General features: G+C 42.5%; 2 long non-coding RNA genes across 2 annotated transcripts in view; both read right to left on the minus strand.

Moving 5' to 3' along the window:
- Window positions 1–4,517, minus strand: part of LOC116420182 — a 19,665-nt gene extending 15,148 nt beyond the window's left edge. The window contains exon 1 of the long non-coding RNA XR_004230459.1: window positions 4,447–4,517. This is a non-coding gene — a long non-coding RNA (uncharacterized LOC116420182). The remainder of the gene's footprint in view (window positions 1–4,446) is intronic.
- Window positions 4,512–19,345, minus strand: LOC116420181. The gene is made up of 3 exons (XR_004230458.1): window positions 19,157–19,345; window positions 6,357–6,532; window positions 4,512–4,555 (listed from the first exon to the last, which is right to left on the minus strand). It is a non-coding gene; the product is annotated as an uncharacterized LOC116420181 (long non-coding RNA).
- Between the last annotated feature and the right edge of the window lie 538 nt (window positions 19,346–19,883).

Below are 19,883 nucleotides of genomic sequence, written 5' to 3' on the forward strand. Positions count from 1 at the left end.
ATCTGCTCGCAGAGATGATTTTGCTCAATGATCCTGTGAGTGGGGAAAACCAAAAGGGCCTCAGAGTTATTTGCCAGAGCCAGGGATCATGTCCCCCAAAGTTTCACTAGGAAAGGGATGCCCTCTTGACAGGGATGATCTTGTGATACTCCTTCCTCCATGTGGACACTTTGTGATAACTGAAGAGATTCTCAGAGTACGGCACCACTTAGGAAACGAGGCCCACGGACACTCAAGAGAGATCAGTCTAGCCGCTGTTACCAGAGATGGGACAAAGTACATGAAGATGAAGGTGGTGCATTGAGTATCAGGCCTGGAGTCAGGAAGGCTCATCTTCCTGAGTTCAAACCCGGCCCCAAACACCAGCTGTGTGACCCCAGCTGAATCACTTCACCCTGTCTACATCAGTTTCCTCATCTGTAAAATGAGCTGGAAGAGGAAATGGTAAACCATTCCAGTATCTCTGCCAAGAAAATGTTAAATGGGGTCAAGAGGAATCATTCGCAACTGAAAACAACTGAACAACAAAATGAGGAATGAGTGTTGCCCAGAGGGGCCAGGATCTCTGAGTTGGAAGGGCCCGTCCATCTCATTCAGGCCCACTGGACTATGGATCTCCTCCACCACGTTCCCAACAAGAAGTCTGCTGGCGACTATTTGAAGGCTTCTAGTTAGTGGCAGGCCAAGGAACCCTACTGCCCTTATGTTAGGTCATTTTCTCCTTGTGTAATGGGGGGTCTGTTAGATGTGCAGAATGTTTGCAATCAATTTTCTCTGCTTGAGGGAGCTTAGGGAGCCCGTGTTATGGGCCAGAACTCTTGTACTTAAAGCAAGGATTCTTACAAGGTCCTAAGTGGAATTGAAAGACAATGGTTATCTAGTTTAGCATGGCAATTAATAGTTCTCTAGTTCAGGAAATGTACTTAGTACTTAATTATAGTTCCACAAGATTCACACCTATGATGATGTAATTATAACAGAGCATATAACAGGCAGCAGGGAACGAGAGACAGATTCATTCCAGCGTCCACCTTTGTGGTGGCTGGAGGCTGAAGCTACAAGCCCGGGGACTCAGAGCCAGATTTGTTCACTTCATTCCACACCACCGTGGTGGGCCCCTGCACTTCCCCACTGAGACCAAGACTCCTGAAACACCTCCAGAAAGCTAGCTGGGCCCCAGGCAAGAAACTAGATTGTGAAGGAGACAATAAGGACTTTGGGACTTTAACACCTGGCTATTCTCATGGTGATGAATCTGTTGAAAGGAAGGCTGCTCCAAGACCTCCAGAAAACCAACAAGAACATTACAAACTCGCTTCTAAGAGAGCTGTAACAGTACAGAGTGGAGGGAACTTGAAGAGGTTGTGATGTATGAGCAGACCTTCTGTAACTGGTTCCCGGAAGCTAGCCACATGGGGAGACAGGCATTCCCAAACTCCTGTCAGCTTCCACTCCTTCCCTCTGTCCTCTTTGGACACTCCATTAGTGACTTGCTTGAAGTGTCCAGCCTAAGACTGCACTGTCTCCCTTTAGGACATGGATACTTCACCCTGTCTGCATCAGTTTCCTCCACAGATTTCTCCACATTTGTCAGCTTATTTGTCTGGATACCATTATTTCTCTTAACTGTTTGAGGGGACGAGAGTTCAGTAAAAGTGCTGGTGAATTTGGGGCACCTTATAGATTACTTTGGTTATTTCCTGCCTGGGGAATGAGTCTTCCCATCACTACTGATAGACAATTGTAACCCAAACTGGGGTATAGTCTCTCAATCACCTTATTGAACCAGTTACCGTCATCTATGGACCGGCTGCAGCAATCACTATGCACATGGGTTACCAGAGGAAGCCTGGAGCAAGGCGAGGAAGAATATCTTCAGATGAAACAAAGACCATTCCAGGGGGTGCCACAGGCATTTGAGAGTCCCAGAGGCAGCCCACCACTTTCAGGGGCCTGATCTTATAGAAGGGAAGAGATCAAGTCTAGGCACTAGAGCTAGGAAGAAAGGAAAGCCACAGATTTGGGAGCCACAGCCTTGACCAAGGAGTCTTTCAAGACATGTATAAGACTAACATCATCATGCCCAGTGAGCATTGCAATCCACTTCACCCCTTACAGGGCAGCCTCTGACCTCCCGTGCCACTAAAAGTGCCCTCCCAAAGTCACCAGTGATCTCTTAGTGGCCAAAGCCACGGGCCTTTTCTCCGTCCTCCTTCTCCTTGATCCCTCTGCAGCCTCCAACACTCTCTCTCCTCCTGGATCCCCTCTTCTCTCTAGGTTTCTGGGAGCCTTCTGCTCTGGGTCTGCTCCTCCCTCTCAGGCTGCTCCTTCTCAGTCTCCTTTACTGGACCCTCCTCCAGATCCTCCCCAACTGTAGGTGTCCCTCAGGGCTCTGCCCTGGGCTCTCTCGTTCTCCCTCTCCACTCCTTCACTAGGAGGGCTCATCAACCCCAGAAATTCCCTTCTTCTCTGGATGCTGATGATTCTCAGCCCTACCCATGCTCCCCTAACTCTGCCGACCTCCACTCCCTCGGCTCTGACTGAGCTTTCCCACGGCTTCACCTGGATGGCCGGCAGCCATCGGAAATGGAGCTCCAGCATGGAAGTCTTTCCCCTCGAGCCTCCCCAGACCAACTTCCCGATGACTGAGGGCAACACCCTTCTCCTGCCCCTCAGGCTCACAAGCTAGAAGTTGTGCTGGATCCTCCCATACCTCTCGCCCCCAGATCCAGGCTGTTGCCAAGGCCTGTCCGTCCCACCTCTGCAGCATCTCTTGGATACATCCCCTCCTCTTCCCCTGACCCTGCCCCACCCTGGGACAGCCCCTCATCGCCTCATGTCCAGACTATGGTAATAGCGTGCTAGGGGCAGGGTCTGCCTGCCACACGTCTCTCTTTAGTCCAATTCGTCCTCCATTCAGACACCAAAGTGACTTTGCTAAAATGCAGATCTCATCACGTCACCCTCCACACCTCTGCTTAATACTTTCTCTTGGTTCCCTCTTACCTCCAGGAAGAAATATAAAATGCTTTGCTTGGCGTTCAAAGCCCTTTAAAACCTATCCTACACACACACACACACACACACACACACAGACACACACACACACTTTTCCACTCTTCTAACACCTGACTCCCCAAAATATACTATTGTATCTAGTGACCCTAGCCTCCTGGCTATCCATGAACAAAGCCTCCATTTCTCAGCTGTGGATATTCTCCCTAGCTATGCTCATGCCTGGAATGCTCTGTTCTGTCTACTTGACCTCAGACAGGGTGCAGTGGATAGAGCACCAGCCCTGAAGTCAGAAGAACCTGAGTTCAAATCTGGCCTCAGATACGTCTTAGCTGTGTGACCTTGGGTAAGTCACTTAATCCTAACTGCCTCACCAAAAGTAAAGTAAAATAAAAATAAATTTCCCAGAAAAGCACAGATGAGCTTAGTTCAGTATGAATCAGTGCCAAGTAATTTTTAATAGTCAATGTGCTAGTATAAAGAAATGTATGGATAGCACTTACCTTTGTAATGCATAACAGAGCTAAACCTCTGTCTAAATAAGCCTGGGACTATGGCAGTCTAAGAAATCTCTGGTTTAGGGCTCCTCTTTTAGCTCCCCAGGCTGGTACCCAGAAGGCTTCCTGTGAAGATGCTATCCTGGCATCCCTGCCCCACCCCTTCTCTTAAGGCCTCCATCTCTGGCAAAAGGTAACACGAGTCTTGCTGGCCAATCCCTGGTGCCTCCTGCCTGAAACATTAGAGACAGGAAACTAATAAGATAGTCTGGAGTGAGACTGCAGCCTCTGTAAAACCCTCAAATTTCAGCCAGTTTCTTTAAGAGAAGAGGTAGAATGAAAGGGGCAAGAATTTTGTGTACCCTTTGCAAATTCATGGAGAGCTCTTCTTCATCACACACAAGCTGCAGGCTACCTTAGAAAGCTTCTCTGCTGAGATGTGGCCGTATCCTTGTTGCTCAGATAACTTGGATCCAAGCCTATCTTCTCTCTTGCTCCTTGTTCCCTTGACCCCCATTCTCCCCAATCTCTTGATCTCTCCATCTTGTACCAGTGGCTTCTCAGAGTCTGCTTTATGTCTATTCTTATTTACAATGTGTCTGTAATAATAAAGGCTAATCATCTTTTGCATCACTGACCAGGCTGCCTTGTTTATGAATGAATGAGAAAGCCATTTTGGGTGTTTACTGCGTACAAAGCACTCAAAATGGTCGGAAAGTGACTTGAAGGTTCGTAATGTCTTTTTCAAAGTAGCCATCGAAAGGGCTTGGACTTGGGAGTACTGATTGCCCCAAACTACTTTTATCTGGGGCACATCAAGGTAAGCTTGAAATTTCTCAAGGAGCTCGTTGGTACACACAGGATAACCAACTGGAACCAATTTCAGGTGGCTCTAAGGGATACCACAAACAAGAAGCCAAGATCTGTTACATACTGTGACCGTGCGGGCCAGCTGCTGCAGAAGTCTACAGGAGAATAGAGGCAGGCTGATGACAGCAAAAGCACCGGCCCTTCGGCGCTTGACTCGGCTAATTCTATGCTACCTGAAAAATAGAATGGGTGGATGAGACAGGTGCAGTAAAAGAAGAAAAGTGGGATGTTCTCATGACGCGTGTGGGATGTGAGATGTGCTCAAGGAGCAACCCAAGTACATGAGCCGACTCGCCGACTCGCCGACTCTGGATCATCCTAGTAACGATCCGGGAAAATCCTTTTCCTATGAGTACGGAATTTAGTTAGCACGGAGGGTCCGGCTTCATTACTTTGACAGAATCCATCAACAGATAGAACGAGGTTGGAGTTCAGTGAAATGGTCTCATTGAGAGCGATGTGAAGCACAGTGAGGTTTCCCAAAGTAAACTACAGCCACAAGGTTCTGTATGGGGAGGCAGAGTGGGAGAATGTGAGCTATGACTACTCCACAGTTAAGGTAAACCACCTGGAATGAATGTAAACAGCAAAGAAGCTCTATCCATGGGAAAACTTACACATGACCAGGAGCTATCTCTGGCACTAGGCCCTCTTGGATGTCTACTGCTGGCTTCTTGGGAGTAAATGCCCCGATCAACCCAATAAACTATAAGAAGCCCGCTCGGATACAAACTCATGCTGCTGTGGACTGTCTCTCATTCTGGGGTTTCTCGGTGTTCTCTTGGAGGGTCTGCCGCCTTGTAACGGCATAATCAGTGCAGACCAGATCTGCCACCTTACAGGTTCCCCATCAGCAGGGCAACAGCATTAAAAATAGGACCAGGTGATGAGCCTTGCTGATGACACCAAGATTTCTAGCGAGTTGCCAGGGTGTTGAATGGATAATTAGTGCATTTTCATTTTCAGGAGGACTTGTACAGAGAGAGGCACTGAAGGTTCTGAGAGTTCAGCCAATGAACTTCACTGAGCCAAGGAGTATATACACTGAATCAAGAGCTGTGCTATAATGAGCTACAGGGTGAGGACACTCAGAGCCCATCCTTTCATCCCTGGAAAGTACAAAGGCAAAGGGTTAGCATAATCACGCAGCACTGTGGCCCTCAACACATGTTGTTGGGGTTATTCTTGAGCTCTTTTACTCCTGTCATTATTGTCCAATCTCGGGACCCCATTTGGGGATTTTCTCAGCAAAATTACTCGAGTGGTTGGCCATTTCCTTCTCCAGCTCACTTTACAGATGGGGAAACTGAGGTGAACAGGTTGACGTGACTTGCCCAGGATCACACAGCTAGGAAGTGTCTGAGGCCAGATTTGAACTCAGGAAAATGAGTCTTCCTGACTCCAGGCCTGGGTCTTTATCTACTCCACCACCCCAGTGCCCCTAGCAGTTCTGCTAAATAGTGGCAGTGAAATGGACAAAGGACTGGCCTCCCTCCCTCCCTCAGTTTTAGGTTAAAGGGCCTGGGGCTCACAGAGAAAGGTCTGCTCAGCTAGATTAGGGGACTTTTCTTGCACTTCAAAATGCCAGATCAATAAAGCTCCCAAGAAGGATATCTGTTAGGGTGGTGCCTAACCCTGATCCCTATCTATGTTAAAACATCTGCCATTGTATCTTTTGTCCTGTAAAGTGGAGTCACTGTTTAATGCCAGAATGTAACAAGCCAAACAGAAATGCTTATAAGGCTGTCCCTACTTCAGTTGGGCATGGAACTATGCCAGAATTCTACTGGAGGTCCGTCCTGCTCATGAAGACCATCTAGGCCAGTTACAAATAAATTTATTTCTAAATTAGGAATTACTATGGCCGTCTTGAATTTTATTGCCTGGGCTATTTCAGCAGAAGCCACTTGACTCTCAGAGGTTCAAATTAAAGACATCAGGTGGGGGTAGGAAGGGGAGAAGAGGGCACCTTACCATCAGGCCTTGAATATCTCGTCTGATCTCCAGCCTCCAATGGAAGACAAGATTTGAGTCTCCTGCTGATATGATGAGGTGAGAAGGCACCATCGTAGCCATTTCATCCCAGCCACGCAAGTCTCTTGATACTGGTTTTCAGCCTCCTGTGTGAAAGCAGCACCAGTCTCCTCCTACTGAAATGAGAGGGATCCCTTCCATCAGCTTTCAGGTATGTCTTGGGAGAGGGGCAAGAGTGCTCTTTTTCTTCCAGGTTCTTGCTCCCCAGTCTGAACTGCCCCAGGCCCTGAAGGAACTCCGCCCTGAGGTCATAACACTTTTGACATTAACAGCCTTTTGAAAGTCGTTCCTAGGTGAATAATAAGCTTGGCACTGGTCATATGTATCCTCCCCACCCCAGCGATCTGAGCTCTGATTCTGAAGGTTATTATTCAAACCTCATTCCCCATCTCTTTCTGCCTGATTCCTTATTACCACTGCCTTCCAACAATACTCTGCCTCCCAGCTCCCTACCCTGGTGTCCTTTGGAAAACGTGCTCAATGTGTACAGAGCTGCTTTCTCCTTAAATCTTTTCCTTTTCTACTCCTTCCATCTTCTGACACTGAGACCTGGTTCCTCCCAAGTTCTGCAACGGTAGGAAGGAAAGCCACGGGAGAAGCTGGGGCTGAAAGACTTGGGACTGTATGTAGGGAGTAATCTGTGTGAGGGTTAGGGAGCTAGCTGCATCCTTAACTGTACCACCCCCATCTTCATCAATTCTCTTTTCTGATCACAGTCTGTTGGCACTCACTTCCCCAAATCCATTCTTCTTCTTACTAGGACCTTTGATGACCCTTCTACCCTTAGTACAGTTGGCCCCACGCCAACTCCACATTCCTCCCTCCCCATCTTGATCCTGAGGTGAACAAGTTCAACTCAACACAATCCTCTTCTCCTGAATCCCTTGGCCCTTGATCCTGTTATCCTATCACTGATCCTCTCTCTCTCCCCAGCCCCAGGCTTGGATTACCTATCTAATATTGATTTTGTGCTTTTATTCATACTCATCTGTGCTGTGGGCAGACCATCATAGATAGAAATCAATTGTATACCACCTAGCTTCGGTCCATACTGCTCTCTCTGGCAGATTACCCCTCCTTAGCATCTACGTTCCCTCACTAATTTCCAATCTTTCCCTGAATCTTATTCAATTTTTCAATCTTTTCAAGGTAGCATATCATTCTGTCATCCATATTACTTCACCGATCCTTCAAATTCTCTTCAAAGTCTCTGGACTGTCTACACTCTTGCCCTATCAGTTAGTCAATAAATATTTGTTAAGTGCTTACTATGTTCTGGGCATGAACTTAAGCACTGAGGATTAAAACGGACAAAAGACAGTCATTGTTTCCAATGCACCTAATGTGAAAGACGACCAAGTACAAATGATGCTACAGACAGGATAAATTGGGCATAACGAACTGAGTAAAAGCCCTAGCATGAAGAGAGATCAGGAAAGGAACGGTTCCTGCAGAGGGAAGGGTTGTTGCTGGGACCGGAAGGAAGCCTAGGAAGACAGAGGGCCATGAGGACAGAGAGCCTCGTAGGTATGAGGGAGTCAGAGGCTGCATGTGAGGAACAACAAGGGCGCCACTGTCATGGAATCACAGAGTCCGTGGGAAGCAGGAAGGCGAGAGAAGGCTGGAAAGGTGGGAGAAGAGATGAGTTGCCAAGACTTTTGATGGGCAGAGATTTACTTAAAAGAGACACAACATGGCGGGCTTTAGGGAAATTGATGTAGTTACTGAATAGAGGATGGACTAGAGTGGAAGAGCCTGAGGCACAGAGACCATACTATTGCGGTGGTCTAATGGAAAAACTGGGGATTGGGGTTCCACAAATGCTGCAAAGGAGGACAAAGAGGAATAAACCATCCTGTTGAGTCACACGCAACCGTTCCTTTTGTAAGTCAAGGAACCGGCTAACCCCAACTAACCTCCAGTAAGAGGGCTCCCGCTTCAAGCTGGCTAAAACTGGCCAGGGCCAATGACGAAATAAGAGCTTTCTAAAAGCATGCATGCTTAATGAAGCTGCACACATATTAAGCAATATACCCAAAGGCAGGATATCGCTCTTTTTGAACAGGGATGTGTGACTAGGGATGGGGAACATGTCTAGGAGCAACACAGAAGAGGTGAGTAGGGAAAGTTGTAAGGCAGAAAGGCTCAGGCCAATCAGAACTGTGAAGGAGGGGACGACTAACTTTGGGGTATAAAAGCTTGTTTCCCTTCTGTATGTACAGACTCATATGGAGTTTCCACACCTGCTTCTGCGGGAGCATTATTCAAAGGTGAAACCGATTCACTCATTTTGAGGTTACTACACCCTTGTGGGGGTTCAGAATTTTGTTCCCAACATCTGAGCATCAGGTAATGAGGGCCCGAAATGAGTGGTGACAGTAACAAGATGCAAAGGAGGGGCAGAGAGAGATTAGGAAGATAAAATCAAAAGGACTTGATGTTGAAATAGATATTGGGGGAAAGGTGAAAATGAATGAGGAGTCAGAGGTGACCCTTAAGTTGCCACCTTGGGTGACTGGGAGGATGGCAGTGACCTTGACAGCAATAAGAAAGTTCAGAAGAAAGAGTTTAGGTGGAAAGACAATGCAGTGTCTTCTTAACTCTCTGGCTTCATCTCTTAATCCTCAATCCACCCCCTTGCACCCTCTGCAACCTCTGACCCTGTCATCATCCTCTTCTGGGCACTCTTTTCTCTGCAAGGTTTTATAACAAAACTCTCTCCCAAGTCTCCTCTATATCAGTCTTCTTTGGGAACCTCAAGCCAAGTTATCCTAAATAACTGTGGGGATATCTCTCAAAGCTGTGTCTTAGACCTCTTCATTTAAGCTTTTTGTTTGTGATCTCAAGGTGGACAATGTGGATCACTACCTACAAAGCACATAGCGCCCAGGCAGCTAGATGCTATGGACAACACACTACTGGAATCAGGAAAACCTTCTCTAATGGCCTCACGGCGTGGAACAAAGACCCAAGGCTGAGGATTTACAAAAAGACAGCATGCGTGTGCGCTTCCTTACCACGCAATACAGCAAGTAAGCCAAAAATTAAAGCAACACACACCGTATGACCACACAGACGGAATCTGGCCACCTCACGTAAGTGAGGAAACTGTCTCCAATGTCTAAAAGCTCAGGGAGAATACCTATGCTTACAATGAGATTGGAGCAGGGAACTTTATAGTGTAACGGTAGCATTGGGTAGGAACAGGTAACGAGCACCAAATGTTGGAGGTGAGTCCTTAATTGGACTCAGGGACGTGAGGAAAATCCTCAGGGTTATCTAACAACATCGGATTCAGGTGGAAGAGTTTTCAAATAAGGACCAGAAATTGGGGGAGCATCTGAATCGGCAATCAAAGATTTCAGAAGTGGGTGTTGGTGCGAGGCCACCGCAGTCAGCCAAAAGTCACGGCCAGTCCAGGGATGGAGGTTCTTCACATGTTTGGCACAAGGTCAAAGAGTCAAAGCTGTGCAAAAGCACAGGTTGTTATTACTTACAAATTCAGGGCTATTCAGATCACTTAGTGTATGTGACAGGCTAATATATGATATATATGAGATAGATATATGATATAATAATCATAATAGCTGTGTTCAAATTCAGCCTCAAAACACTTACTGTGTGGAACCTGGCAAGTGACTTCACATGTCTGCCTGCCTAGGTTTCCTGATCTGTAAAATAGGAATAGTAACAGCATCTACCTCCCAGGGTAGTTATGATTATCAGTCTGAGTGAAGCTTGAACACCTTCAAGCCCACTTGTGGAATCAACAAACAAATCCTGGGGTGACTGGGCTGGAAGGCAGCCTCAGCCTCAGGAACTTTACCCAGGGACAGTGTGAGGGTTGGACAGCTGAGTAGGAGAAGATGGAAAGACTCCTAAGAACAGCTGTGCTGTCTTGTACAGGTTTGGGCTGCACCTGTAGAAGGAACTAACACATGACTGATGAGAGTGGTGACAGAGTCAGAGGGTTAGGGTTAAAGTGGGAGGGGCAGAGACCCTACTGACTGTGGGCACTTGCAGGAGAGTAGAAGGCAGAGGATAGCTGTAGTTTGCAATCACCAGAGGGACCAAAAGAGAGAGTATTCGTGGGGAGGGGGCTTTGTCATGGCTTAGGGTGAAGCAGAATGAATAGGACAGAACCCAGGACAGAATGCAGAAAATAACAGCAAGAAGAACCTAAATCCTGCATCGTCAATGCCCACAACTTGGGACTATGATAACAGCTGCTAAAAACAAAACAAAAACGAGTAAGAAAAGGAGAAAGGATCCAACTATAGATAAGCTACTAAGGGGACAGAGAAGATCTAGATTCAGAGGAAGATAATGGAACTAAAAAAGCTGCTCCCTTCTCAGTGAAAATATCATATGGTCCCAAGCCCAAAAGATTTCCTAGAAGAACTTAAAAAGATCTTTTAAAATCAAATAAGAGAAATTGAGGAAAAATTAGGGAGGGAAAGAGCCATCTAAGAACAATAAGAAGCTTATGAAAAGAAAGCCAACTAACTGGAAATACAGAATCAAAAACTTAAGGAATAAAATAATTATTTGAAAAGTAAACTTGGGCAGGGAAGCTAATGATAGTATAAGACACCGAGAAATAATAAAGCAAAATCAAAAGAATGAAAAAATAGAAAAGAATGTGAAACACCAGAAAACAACTGATCTAAAGAACAAATCAAGGAGAGACAATAATAGTCAAGAAAGACAATAGTCAAACTATCTGAAGGATAGAATAAAAAAAATCTTGATACAATATTGTTGGAATCCTTACAAAGTGTTAAGTCATTAGAATTGATAAAGACGATAATTATCTAATTTAGATGGTTCAGTATGATTGATCTGATCCTACAGGAGATCTTATGGGCCAGAACTTGAAACAAGGTACTAAGTGGAACTGATGGAAGCAATGCTTGTGTGCTTAGGTTTGCACCTTTAAGTGTTTACACATTAGAGCTCATACACTGGAGTTCACAAGTATAGAGATACACAAAGTTAACTTTGTAACTTTGAATTCACACCTCCCATAATCCCACTCTCGGAGGAGGAGTCAACCTTTTACACCAAGCATAAAAAGAGCTTCAGTCAGTCAGTCAGAGTCAGTTCAGAAGAAGCCACGAGTCGGAGTTGAGCTAGAGCCAGAAGTCACTTTGGAAGACTGACAGAGTGAGAGTCAGTTCGGGAGATTGAGAAGCTAATCTGCAGTCGAGCAGAACCAAGATTCAGAGAGAGCCTGAAGCTAGCAACAAGAGCTCTCAGAACCAAAGAAAGCTAACTGGGCTATTTTGAAGAAACAATAAAGAACTACTTCAACACCTGGCTGCATTTGGGGTGATTATTACTGAACTGAAACTAAGGCTGCCTCCAGAAAACCTCCCCAAGAAACCTGCTTCCCAGAGAACCATCATATATTATAAAAAAGAAGAGAAAACCACACAATATCACAAGAAATTATCAATGAAAATAGCCTGAAATTCTAGAACAAGAAGGCAAAGCAGAAATAGAAAAAAATGCATCAATCACCACCAGAAAGAGATTCCAGGATGAAAATTTATAGGAATACAAGAGCCAAGTTTCAAAGCTTCCAGGATAAGGAAAATATTTTGTAAGCAACAAGAAAAAACAGTTAAATACCATGGAGTTACAGTAAGGATGACACAAGACCTAACAATTACTATATTAAAAGGACCATAGATCTTGGAATACTATATTTCATAGAGCAAAAGAACTGATATCAAAGGTCATTTACAAAGCAAAATTAATTATAATCCTGAATTTTAAAAATGGACATTTAATAAACTGAAAGAACTTCAAGTATCTGTGACAAAAACAGTAGAACTTAATGGAAAATGATATATAAGATCCAGAAGAATCATAAGGTGAATCATTAAAGAGAAATGTTAAGGGACTCAATAAAGTCTTTACTTCTCATATGTGAAAACATGATCAGTATTCTTATGACTGTTAACATTATTTAGCTTAAAAGAAAGACAGACTGAGCGATATATGATATACAAAAAATAAAACTATGTAGAGAGATGAAAAGAAGTAATTATCTCATGCCTCATTTGCATGAGATATGAAATGAAGAATTCATACAGAAGAAGTAATTGATGGGGCCAGTGGGAAGTGCTAGAACCTTACCCTCATTGGAAATGGGTTAACATATTTGGCCAGAAATGTATAAGAAATCAGGGGATTAGAGGAGAGGATAAGGGAGGGAGTCTTGGAGGGGTGGTCAGGTTAGGGAGTAGGAGGACAAGGCAGCTGGTAGAAATAAATTAGAGGTGTGAGGAGGGATAGGGTAAATAGGGTAAGAAAGGCAGTGAGGGAAAAATAGGAAGAAGGGAAAGGCACAAGTAATTATAGCTTAGAATGTGAATGGGATGAATTTAACCATAAAAGGGAAATGGGTAGCGGACTAAAAATCTAAATTCAACAATATCCTGCTTTCAAAAACACAACAAAATGACAAAAAGGTGAAGGGTTGGAGTAAAATTTATTATCTAGAAAAAGCAGTACTAGTAATCATGATCTCAGCTAAAACAGAAATAATTAAAAGAGAAAAATGGGGAAACTATACTATGTGTCACCAATATTATTCAGTATTGCTTGGGACCATTTAAAATGGTTGAAATACTGTTTATGTTATGTTATCCAAAAAGATATAAAATACCTGAGTATACCTGCCAAAACATGCAAAACTACATGAACACAAATATGGAACATTTCTTTTAATAAATAGTCATTTAAATAATTATAGTAATATATATTGTTCATGGTTAGGCAAAATCAATATACTTAAAAATGAGAATTTACCTAATCAGTTTATTCAATGGCATCCCTATTAAATTACTAACTGTATTTTACTAATAGAAAAAATAATAAAAGGTCACTGGCAAGAACAAAAAGTCACGAATTTCAAAGAAACTAGGGAGAAAAAATGTAAAGAAAGGAGATTCAGCAGTATTAGCCCTTGGACTATATTATAAAGTGAGATCATTGTTGAAGTGTCAAGTGGATAATTTTTATTATTTTAAATTAAAAATTTCTTGTATAATTAAAACCAACGTAGTCAACAATAGAAGGAATGCAGAAAATTGTGGAAAAAAACTTTCAAAGAGACAATTTCTCAGAGTGTGATTGTGTTGAAATACTATTGTGGTGTAGGAAATGATGAACTGGTTGATTTAGAAAAAACAAACATGGAAAGACTTGGACATATGAAGGAAGATGCTATTCCTCTTGTATGAGAGATATGAGAAATGTTCTTGGTGAGAAATACTGAAAAGTTAGATTTCCACAAACTGTTGCAAAGCTTCAAGGTCATGTAAGATAATAACTATCACTGACCAACGAGTTTTTAGGAAGAGTAACTTAGCTACAAAAGTCTGATAAAGAGGTCTACGCTAGAAACTGGCTTAAACCAGCCAGGATCAATGACTGGAAGAAGGCTTTTCTTTATTGTGTTTATTATTATTACATATTATCTGACACACCCTGCATAAAATTAGAGCCTCATTAACTGAACATGGGATGCATGACAAGGAATAGAGGACATGCTTATACATATTTAGGGAAGCATATAATGGGCGAATTACAAAGACTCAGAACTGAAGAAAGTGAACTGCGACAAACCAATGGCATGACAAACCAATGGCATAAAACTCATCTTCTGTACCCAGTGCTCCTCTTCCTAAAGAAGGGGGGACACTGTTTCTGGCCAGAAACATCCAATTCCTCTGAACTGCTATGTAATAAAGTTTCCTTAATACCTGAATTTTAGTGTCAAGTGTGTTTCTAACAAACAACCTCCAGAGAAAGAGATGACTAGTGGAAATGTGCACAGTATGGTCATACATACGTGTGTATGCGTACATATGCATAAATATATGCATGTTTATAGATATCTATGTTTATAGAGAGAGAGATATGTTTATATGTCCACATTTAATTGTATCCTTCTCTAGGGTGGGGTTAGGGGAAGAGAGAGAGAAAAAAATAAAAATGTTCACAGTAGATAATAAAAGAAAACCTAGAAGAATGCAAAGAAAAGCTGGGTAGCTTTGAAAATAATGTGTAATATTTATTATATAGGTTTTCTTGAAATGGAAATTATTTTATATTGAATGCTTTCATCTTTTGCTGTGTACAGTGAAAGGTTTTTTTTTTTCTTTTCTTGTTTTTTATTTGTTTTAAATGAATAAAAAAATTTACAAAAAGAAAAAAAAGAATGAATGAAAGGCTTAAAGCAAGTCAGAGAAAAGGCAAAAGGACATGAAGAGATCGAGGTCATTCTTATCTATTTTAGAGGGTAGAAGAATATGACATGAGGAAGGAAAGGAACCTCTGAACTTTTGAAACTAATAAGACAGGTCAGAACTGGGCCATCTATTAAGGAAACAGGCTTATGCTCAAGGAAGGATGCTTTGATCTAAAGCTATTATCAGGTGCCATGTCCCTCAGCAATGGTCAGAATAAGAATAGACTAGATGTTCTGTCTAATGGCTCTCTGCTGAACCATCTGTAGACTTTACATTAACAACCGAGACATAAACTACTGTCTTCTTGGAGCAGACAACTGAGATGTGACGGAGCACTGGCCAGCAACTTGTCATCTAGTCAAATGACATCCACTCGGGGTGTGCTGGACCCAACTCAAACTGACTACACAGAGCTAGCTGGTCACTTTGCAGCACGAGCATTTACACCTCAGAAATCAGCTACAAAACTCCACAAACTGGGCTGGATGGATTTGTTGCTTGACTAGATTGGGCAAAGTGATGGAGAAAGTGTTAAAATGCAGATTAGGGTAGCTGGGTTGAAAGGGATAGAGCATTGGCCTTTAAGTCAGGAGGACCTGAGTTCTAATCTGGAAGACACTTAACACTTCCTAGATGTGTGACCCTGGGCAAGTCACTTAACCTCAATTGCCTAAGCAAAAAAAGAAAAATGCAGATTTAACTTAAATGTGTCCCGTGCACTTGTTTTTCGGAGAACAGTTATTGGACATTTATTTACCAGAACTTTCCTATAACTACTTACCCACTTCTGAGGCTTAATATAGTAATGGTCCCATCAGAAAGAATCTAGAAAAGCATAGCACACTCCCAAGCAAGAAACCATAGATTTCAGGAGAGGTACAAGTGAACTCCCTATTGAAAATTGGGACTTTACAAGAGAAAACATTTAGAAATTGACTTGCTAAGCAGATGGGGCATGAAGGAAATAAACATTTATTATGTAACTACTATCAACATTTATAAAAGTTCTCTCATTTGATCCTCGAAAACCCTGGGAGGTGGGTGCTATTGTTATACTCGTTTTGCCAAAGAGGAAACTGAGGCAGACAGAGGTGAAATGACTTGCTCGGGGTCATATAGCCTGTTAGATGTCTAAGGCTGGATTTGAACTCGGTTTTCTTGACTCCAGCCTTAGCACTTTATCTATTGTACCACATAGCTGCCTCTAACCAGCAAAGATATGAGAAAAGGAACTTAGATTTCTGGACTAAAACTTATAAAAATCATGATGGAATATATTTAACAAAAACCGTAAAACTATTTTGCTTGACTCTGAATATTTGTTTCAAGAGTTTTGCTTTCCTCTTTCTTTCCCTTGGGGAGGAATGGGAAAGGGAGGAGTATGGAAGGAGGTCTCACATGCAAACTCCAGGCCCCAGTAGACTCCATTTCCATTCCTGGCAAAATTCTGGGAAACATTATTAAACAGATAATTGTTCAGAACCTAGAAAGGGAAACAGTGATTACCAAAAGTTAGTAGGATATGATAAAGAATGGGTCATGCTATTAAAAACAAGGGAGTCAACCTGCCAAGAGAAACCCAGGGACAATATGAACACAATTACAAAATACTTTCCAACAGTAAAGACAGATCTAAACAATTGAGAAGTCAATTGCTTATGGATAGGCTGAGCCAATATAATAAAAATGGCATTTCTACTTAAATTAATTTACTCATTAAATAAAGCTAATTTACCTGTTAATTTAATTTGATTCACTGCAACATCAAACTACCAAAGAATTATCATATAGAGCTAGAAAAATAACAAAATTTGAGAAAAACAAAAGTGAATTAATAAAAAAAATGTTAAGGAAGGTGGCCTATATATGCCTCTGTGTGTGTGTGTGTGTGTGTGTGTGTGTGTGTAGCACCAAAAAGCATTATATAGGCTATAAAATTGTGCATATCCTTTGTCCCAGCACACATTTAGGGTTTGTATCCCAAAGAGATCAAAGAAAAAGGAAAGAACCTATTTGTACAAAAACATTTATAGCAGCAGTTTTTTGTAGGGCCAAAGAATTGGAAATTGAGGGGACACCATCAGTTGGGGAATGACTGAACAAGTTGTGGTATATGGTTGTGATTATTACTGTTCTATAAGAATGACCATCAGGTTTCAGAAAACCTGGAAAGATTTACATGAACTAACACAAAGGAAAGCGAACAGGACCAGGAGAATATTGTACACAGCAACAGCAATTTTGTAAGGAAGATCAACTGTGAAAGACTTCTAATAAAGACAATGGTCCAAGACAATTCTAAAGGAATCATGATGAAAAATGCTGTTCACTTTCAAAGAGAGAAATGATGAACTCTGAATGCAGATTGAAGCATACTTTTAAATGTTTAAATTTTTCTTGTTTTTTTTTTAATGTGTGTATTATGTATTTTCTTTTGTAACTACGGCTAATATAAAAATATGAATTGCATAATTCTACATGTATAATTGATATCATAATGCTTGTTTTCTCACAGAGTGGGGAAGAGGTGAGACGGGGAAAACAATTTATCATTCAAAATTTTTATAATGAAAGTTAAAATCTCTTACATGTCATTAGGAAATATTTAATGAAATATATATATGAATGAAAGAACAGGTCAAATGAGGCAAATCTTTTACTAACTAGGACTGTTTGAATAACTAAAATCAAAGTAGAGCTATTAATGGGTCAATGCCAATATAAGGAGTTCTCCAATGGAGTATTACAGAGTTCTGTCATTGGCCTTGTGCTATACATTAATGTTATGAATAATTCGGATAAAGACAGAGAAGGAATACTCTGTGGCTAACACCAAACTAAGATGGACAGTTTACAGGTTAATGAATCAGGCTACAAAACGATCTCCATGAGCTAGAATGATAGCCAAATCTATTTAAAAAAAGTGAAATGTAATACATAAATCAAGAGTTATACACTTGGGGTCCAGTGGATAGTCATGGAGTCAGGGGGACCAGAGTTCAAATCTGGCCTCGGACACTTAACACTTCCTAGCAAGTCACTTAATCCTAATTGACTCACTTCCCTTTCCCCCAAAAAGATTTTTAAAAAGGTGATTCACGGAAGTCAATTCCACCCCCAAAAACAGATAAATAAAGTTTAATTTTCAAAATGGAATTTTTTAATGGACACAAATGGTATGAATAGACAAATGGTTCCTATAAAAAAAAGAACTAGAGGTTTTAGTTATCTGCAAACAAAATGGAAGCCTCAAAAGCTAATGCTATACAAGGTTAATTAAGAAAGACATATTTTCCAAATGAGAGACATATACTCTGCCTTGGTCAGGGCACATATGGAGAGTTCAGTTTAGTGCATTATATCTTATAGAAGAGAAAGACAAGCTGGGGCTTGTTCCAAAGGCAACAATGAAAATGGTGAGAAGAACCGGGAATATTTAGACTTGAAAGAGGACTTGAAAAGGACCAAATTTTGGCTGTCTTCAAGTATGTGAAGGGCTGTCATTGTGGAAGAAAGATGAAAATTCAGTCTGGTTCACCTCAAACAGCATAACTAGATAAAACAGGTGAAACTTCAGAGGGATTGTTTTAGGCCTGATAAAAACAAAAGCTTTTTAATCCTTTTGAGTTGGGCCCAAATGGAATGGACTCCCTTTCACTCAAGCAAATGATCTCCATGAGGTATTTTTGAGAAAGGATTCTCGGTCCAGTAGGGATCTTCTAGAGAGATGGCTTTTGACCAAAACAAGATTTTGTTACTGACCAGAAAGATCAATAAAGAGGATGTGCCCTAAATAACTTACATGCTACATTGGGTGTGGGAGAAATTATAGATGTAATCAACAATAAAGTGGTTTTTCTGCATTTAGCTCCATCTTGTTCTATGGCTGCTACTTCTCCTATCCTACTGTGACACGTGAGGTATATATAATTACCAGTATTTAAACAGCTCATCTGCAGGTTTAAAAGTTCCTTAAAAATATAACATGACCTGAATTCATATCTTCTAACCTGTGTTTTTGCTACAGAGATTTGTCTGTTACAGAGTTTACATTTTACCCACTATTATCTTTGATTAGCACATTAAGGCCTGATGTGCCTAAAGGTCACTGGGCCTAAATGGTTTTGTTTCTTTTCTTTTTCTCACAGTGATATCCGAAGATTTGAAGTGATACTCACCAGGCACCACGTGTCAAGTGCCTACTAAGTGCTGGGTTCCATGCTAAGTTTTGAGAATATGAATATGAAAAAGAGGAAGAGAAAGACAGTCCCTTTGATAGGGGATAGCCTCTAGGGGAAAGAGCAGCAATCCTGAGGTCTCCTGACCTTAGAGTGCTCTTGGTCCAACAATCTGTCCTAAAGTCTTCTGGTCTTAGGATAGTCCTACACACACTGCTGACTGTCAGATGGACCATCTGCTGGGCAGGGATAACTAGGTTCCTGAGACAATAATGAACAGACCACCCCACAAACCTACCTGTACACTCTATGCAAAGTGTCTTATAAATCTGTCTCCTTGCTCCTGGTTCTTTGCTACACCGGTTTGGAACTCAGCCGCAGCAATTGGCATTACAATTGCAATAAACTTTGCCCCTTGACTTGGAGATGGCTTCAAGCCTTGAGACACCTCCTGACACGGGTCTCTGACCCCTCACCTTTTGGGGTCCCTTCCGACCGCAACAACTGGTGACCTGATATAGGAGTCCAGCCTCCCCTGGCTTGATTTCCTCCTTGTCAAGGTGAGCCCCCGTTTTGTTCCCCTCAGTCGTATAGCTGGGACCCCCAAAGCACTGGGAGAAGGCCTCGTCTGGGTCATGGGGAGCTCCACACTCAGCAAGTTTTCCTGGACTGTGGACGCCAAACTGGGAACCTTTGCCACCTTTTCACCCTCCCTGGGACGCCGGAGGAGGAAGGACCACAGGATGGCTTTGGGCAAAGAAATCTGACGGCTTTGGGCAAAGATGGGACAGTCGTGTTCCCGTCACTTGTCTGAGTCCGCGCTCTGTGCACGATGTCCGTGTCCGTCTGTTCTGTGAGCTCCATTCTGTGCCCTGCTTCAAACGCAGCCAGAAGAGCCCCGAGGTTGCAGTTAGAGCTTAGGACGCCCCTTTGAAAGCCGAACCTTTCCTGCGGGCTTCAGCTCTGGCCGGCCTGGGGCTCAGAAATAAACGGCTAATTCTGACTCGCGACTGCCAACACGGCAT

The sequence above is a fragment of the Sarcophilus harrisii genome, chromosome X, assembly GCF_902635505.1.
Source record: "Sarcophilus harrisii chromosome X, mSarHar1.11, whole genome shotgun sequence".
Taxonomy (NCBI): domain Eukaryota; kingdom Metazoa; phylum Chordata; class Mammalia; order Dasyuromorphia; family Dasyuridae; genus Sarcophilus; species Sarcophilus harrisii.